Raw genomic sequence first — 5,874 nt, 5'->3', positions numbered from 1 at the left:
TTTTCTTCTGCTGTCCATTCTCCAACCTTTTTTTTTTTTTTTTAAAATGTAAAGCAGTTATTCTCTCATCTGTCCAGTGCAACATCCTCTAGGATATTTGTGGTCTTCCAGAAAAGGTAGGCAGGACTGGAATAACTAATGCCAAAAAATTGCCCACGGCAAGGGAGGGAAATCCTTGTTTTCAAGACAAAACCCTATCCAGGCCTTTTTCATACACCCCTCAGCACACCACAAGGGTATAGATCCCGATTTTTTTCTTTTCCAGGTGATCTTTCAGGCCAAGTAGCAGAGGGCAGGGGTTTGCCCTCCCGGCGGGGCTCAGCCCCGGCACAGCCGGGGTTCCGCAGGTCCAAGCCCCCGGCACCAAGCTGGGCATTTAGGGAGCTCCATGGGGTTGGCTTTCACCGTGTCCTCAATTTGGATCCCCAGGGCAGAAAAATTAGGACTTTCTCAGTTAAAGAAAAAGCCAAAAGTGAAACAAAATCTCTGAAGAGTTGTGTTTCCCCACAGCAGCGACGGCCCCTCAGCACCCGCTTCTGTTCAGCCAGGACCCTCGGGTCAGTCCTGCTGGGTTTTTAGCCATCTTGACCTCATGTTTGCAAATATTATTGGTAATATAATGCTCTATGTACAAATGTCTGTGTGGCTCATGTGTATGTTTCTGTGGTTCAAGTCAGCCACAGACTTCTGGAATTTCATTGTACTTTGGTTAAATGTTGGACTTTTAACTCTTCTACTGTATGGCTTCTTGATTTCTCTTGTCCAATGTGGACCAACTCTATTTTTGGAAATAAATAAGCATGTAAATAAAATGAATGGGTTTATGCCACTTACAAGAAAATGCTTTATTTAAAATATACACTCAGTCTTGTATATTTTATGGTATCTCGGGGAGCAGCGCAGGCTCAGGCCCCAGCAGCCTTAGTGCTGAGATACCATATTATGTACAAATTCACTTCCAAGTGCTTTTGGAAGAAGACTTCCCATCTCCTGAGCCAAACCCCCATAGGACCAGCCTTGCGGAGGAGGGAGGGGGGAATCCAGAAACACGTAGTTTAAGGGGAGTAAAGGAAAGAAACAGGACTTTCCTCTCAACACAAGGCTTCTGGTTTGAGGTGTCCGGGTGCCAGGGATGCCATGGGGCGGTTCTGGCCTCCTGCCTGGGAGCACGTGGAGATCAGGAGCACGATGACATCTTTTTTATTTTTTTACTTTTTATTTTTTTTTAAAAGAACTTCTCCATATAAACCAATATTTACCAGTAATCCTGTGTTTCTGTTTTTGTTTTTTGGCAGACTTTTACCAGTAAATATCGGTTTATTCCTGAAACCAGAAGCCCTAAACATACCTTTGTTTATAAGGTCAGTTGGCATTTTGTCTCTCTCGTTCCCCACTCCTCCCCCAGTACAACCCAGCAGGTGATTGAAAGGTACCGAGTTCTCTTTCTAGTTTTCCTGCTCTGCATCTCTGGGAACTGGAGCCCGCAGGACCTAGAGCCTTCTGTTGGTAACGTAGACCCGAGTTTACAAATTATTCTTTTACCATTTTAAATCCTGCTTTTAAGGACAGAGGTGTTCCCTCCTGCCCACCACGGGAAGTGGTAGAAACCCCTGCAAATGCCCAAATTGCTCCTCCTCTCCGAAGCCTGCGGGTAGGTCTCTCACAAGCATCTTCAGGCTTGGGGCTGAGAAAATAATTTGATCCCAAAATGTACACTAAAAACTGCCATTTCTGGTTTACAGTGAGCAGGACTGGGGGAGGGAAGGGCGGGAAAGGAGTTTGGAAATTATTTCCCCCCCCCCTCCTTTTTTTTTTCTGGAAAGCAAACGTGACACGGGGAGGAGGGAAAGGATGTGAACATGGCCCTTCCTAAACTCATTGTAAACTCTCCCTCCAAGGCTGGGAGAAAGGGCAGGTGAAAGTTCTGATCCTTAAAAGGACATTGCTGGGTGTCTGGGACCCCAAAAGCAGCTGGTGATTTGTAAGGATGGGAATCACTTTTGGTTTATCCCAAGACAAATAGACTTGGGAGTGAGTATTGAAGCCTCTTTCCCCACAAGTGTTTGCCACCCCAACACAGCAGCATTTTGCTAATACACCAGAAACAGAGAAGCTGGTGAGGGATAGAAAATGAATTGACTGCATGGTCCCAGCCAATTTTTTTTCTCCCAGGCAAACAAAATGAAAAAAAAAAAAAAAAAAAAAACAAACCCATCCCTGACCCCACAAAAAGGTAACCTCACAAAAAAGCAAGTCAAAGAGGGTCTCAAACATCCAGGTTTTATAGTGTGTGGTTGTCAGGGGTGTTTTTGGCATAGCTGCAGCCCAACCATGTCCCTTTAAGGAGCACCGTGGCTCGTTTCCTCCTCATGAAGCCCAAGCTGAGGGTTGTGCTGTTCCTGAAGCTCCTGCAGCCTTAGTTGGAGTCCAGAATGAGGGGAGCCCTTCCAGCTGTGCACTTTGAGCTGAAAACTACCTTTCCTCCCCTTTTGCAGCCTGGGTGGTTCTGATTGCTGGCAGTTCTGTAATACAACCTTAATCTGAGCAGTTGAGGCTGGTCCTACCTTATCTTCAGACGTCTTGCGGAGGACTCCTGTTACCAGTTTGGTACTCAAAAGCTACACCCCACCATCAGAAGTCACTTTTTGTTTTTTTCCAAAGGCAGTGATAGCTCACCCTCTCTAGCTCTAATGGAAAACATGATAATTGCAATGCAACTTTCTAATAAATTGTTCATATATTCATAATTCCGTTGCAATCCCAAATTGGAGAAGAGATCTGTTAAAGGTATATATTAGTCTAGATTTTTCTTATTGTAAATACTGTAATTTTATAATACTGTCAATATTTTATTAACTTAGAAATATTTAACAGAGTTTAATCTATGGTAGTTGATTTATTTATAGGTTTATGTTGCAGCCAATTACATTCTAATGTAAGATTAACTTTCAGCATGTAAACATTGAGTGAATATATCATTGGAAAGATTAACAGAGAAAACTCTCGCTCTTAATCTGTAATATTTATCCCCAGTTCCCGGTTGGGAATTATTTCATGAAATATTAGGAGGTTTTGAGAGCTCATGAACCTAAAAACTGCAGTTGGATTTGAAAACTTGAATTTTGAGATGTACTTGGCTCTTCCACCCTGTGAACAAGTTCACTTCAGTACCTGCTCTCTATGGCACGGAAGTCTTTATTTTGAGCAAAGGGACACTGTCAGATCAATTTTAGATTCTTGGGTTGTTGTGGGGTTTTGTTTTTTTTTTTGGAGGGGGGAAGCAAAACGCAGCCCCAGTGCGCGTGTGTTAATTCCTTTTGGATCACAAGGGGAACAGCTCCTCTCCTGAGGCTTTGGGTCCCTGGCCGGAGCATTCCCGCCGCTGGGAATGCCGCATCCTTCATCCCTGCGGCCGGGCAGGGGTGGAGCTCCGGCCGCTCCGAGGGGTCTCCGCAGTCCCGGTGTTCCCACAGTCCCGCCGTTCCCGGCACCGGCCGCCGTCGGAACTCGGGCACGTGGGCAAAACTGCACAAAGACTAAAACCTGACAGTTTTTGACCAAAGTTTTTCCTTTTTTTTTTTTTGAAAGTTTAAGTCTCTCTCTCTCTTTTCTCCTGATGGTGTCCCTTTAGCATCATAAAGATGTTCTCTGAGAACCATGAGAAGTGATTTGCTTTCCAAGGCAGGGGAGAATTGGTCTGTCACGTGTTTGCAATGCAACTTGCCTAAAAATACCAAAAATATCTCGAGGGTTTTCACAGGCGTTGGTATTTTTTTGGAGTGTAAAAGTTAATCTTGATTAGAGATGTGCCAATCTATACTGCTTTCCTGTAGTGTTGTTACACTTAGGCATTTCAGTTCACTTATGAATATATACTGTAACAGTATACTTTGTACAGATTTATTTTAAAAAAATTTATTTGAAAACTGAAATAAAGTAGGCAGAAAATAAAGATATTTATTTTTCATTTGACTATGTAAGAAGGTATCATTCTTTTGGTTTTAGTGCACTGGTGTACCAAGGCTCAGAACCACTGCTTTCTCCAGCTCATAGGATGCTTTTCCAGACTGTGGATACGTGTATGTGTACTGCTGTGTTGATAAGTAAAAACCAACGATGGAGTTCGTTGCTTTTAGACATCCCAAAGAGAAGTTCTCCACCGTTCCCTGTCTGTTTTCTGACTGAAAAGGCGTGTTTGTGAACAGTGTTCACGCGAGCTCTGCCATCCCACCCTCACATCAGCTCACACCAATGCCAGGATGGGAGGAGTTGCCAGCGGACCTTCCCCAAAAACACCCCGGGCCCGCAGTGACATCGTCAGGGAGCAGTTCAAACCTGTGTCCTTTGGGCTTTGTGTAAAGCAAACGCAGAACGAGAAAAATCGAGATGTTAAATCCATTAGAAAACCAATTCCTTATTGTACAGTAGTATGGAGATCTCTAGTCAACCTGCCATTAATAATAGATTCTTATTTTTTGAATGATCTATTTAAAAGAACAGCAAGCATTGTATTTGCTAGTAAATCTGAAGTGTTTACATGGAATTACTAAATAAATTATTTGATCTAAGATGGCTCTCATCAGTGCTGATTTTTAATAATGGAAATCCATTTCGGCAGCTGCTTTTTTAGTTCGTGCTGTTCTTTAAAATCTTCCAAAGCAGGTTTGGTTGGTTTTTGGTTTTCTTTCACTGCATCCTTGTGGTTCCAGTTAGGTTCTGAGGAAGAGGCAGAGCCTGACAGGAGTGCTAGCTCATGTTTTCCAACCCCTTCCATGAGGCTGCCCCTTCACATCCCACACAGCTGAGGTGGAGCAGGATGCTCTGAGCCCCAAGCCCTGCTGCTCACCTGTGGTTCTTTCCAGGCTGAGTCCTGGTGCATGGAGAGAGAGGAACTGTTTTAGCAGAAAGCATTGGGATAGAAGTAAAACATCATCCTGCAAGGTAATGAGTTCCAGAACTCAGTTCCAGCAGTGCTCAGTCCTGCCTTCTGCTGTCCCAAGGCTCCAGGAACACCCTGTGCTCCCTTCCCCGTTCCCCTGCTCAAGGCCCATAGATCCAGAGAGGCTAAAGCAGATTAGGCCTTTGGATCATCAGCAAGGCCAAAGGCAAATTCGGGGGCTTCCAGCCCTTCCAAGCCCCAAGAGCTGCTCTCTGAGGTGAGAGCTGTGCAGCCCCCAAAGCTCCCTGGTGGTCCGGGGCTGGAGGATGGGGTAGGGAATGCCCAGGGTGGAGGGGCTGCGCCTGGAGAGCGGCGGGAGCGAGAGGCTGGATGCAGAAATCCCTGTACCAGGAGCAGCAGGAAGAGCAGGCAGGCGTTGCAAATGCCGAGTCTGGCCACACCGTGTCCCCCTCCAAGCGCCGCACACGCAGCTTTCCCTGTCAGGCGTTCGGGACTGGGGAAAACGAAACTATCAATAATGCACCTGTCCCCGCATTCCCCGTTCCCAGCCTGGCTCGCACACGCGCTGAGTCACCCCGTGCTTAATTCAGTGCTCCCAGCGCCAGATCCCTGGCTACAAACGCATCCAAGGCTTGCATTATGCACTAGCAGAAATTTTTGTTGGACATGGATTTCACGCTTCATGTTCAGGGCAGGATTCCCGTCCCGCCCCGCCCTCGCTCCGCCGGCTGGGGAGGGGCGAGGCCAGACCCTGCTCCACGCAGATGGACAGCGAGTCCTCCAGCCTCCCACTCCCCTTTCCCACTCCTCCAAACCCTTGATGGTTTGGACAGGTCCGAGATGTCCATCCCTGGGCCTTGTGGCACAGCCCCAGGTCTCCCCGAGCCTCCCACCCCAGGAGCTCTCCCATCACACCACACTGTTCCACTGGAAATCGTTCAGCTCTCACTTATTCCTCTACACAGCATATTTAC

At 46.4% G+C, this 5,874-nt stretch overlaps 1 long non-coding RNA gene across 3 annotated transcripts; it reads left to right on the top strand.

Annotated features, from left to right (window-relative positions):
• Positions 1-387: 387 nt before the first annotated feature.
• LOC113947056 lies at positions 388-4,568 on the top strand. Of its 3 annotated transcripts, XR_003527629.1 has the most exons (5): positions 388-557; positions 1,296-1,361; positions 1,450-1,651; positions 2,496-2,787; positions 4,006-4,568. It is a non-coding gene; the product is annotated as an uncharacterized LOC113947056 (long non-coding RNA). The 3 variants fall into 3 exon arrangements; XR_003527628.1 differs by having other exon boundaries at positions 388-1,361; XR_003527627.1 differs by lacking the exons at positions 388-557; positions 1,296-1,361 and having other exon boundaries at positions 1,368-1,651.
• Positions 4,569-5,874: the final 1,306 nt, after the last annotated feature.

This window comes from Corapipo altera, unplaced genomic scaffold, assembly GCF_003945725.1.
Source record: "Corapipo altera isolate COAL_440 unplaced genomic scaffold, ASM394572v1 75, whole genome shotgun sequence".
Classification (NCBI taxonomy): domain Eukaryota; kingdom Metazoa; phylum Chordata; class Aves; order Passeriformes; family Pipridae; genus Corapipo; species Corapipo altera.
Note: the sequence above shows the minus strand (reverse complement) of the source record. Positions and strands in the feature narration are given on the sequence as shown.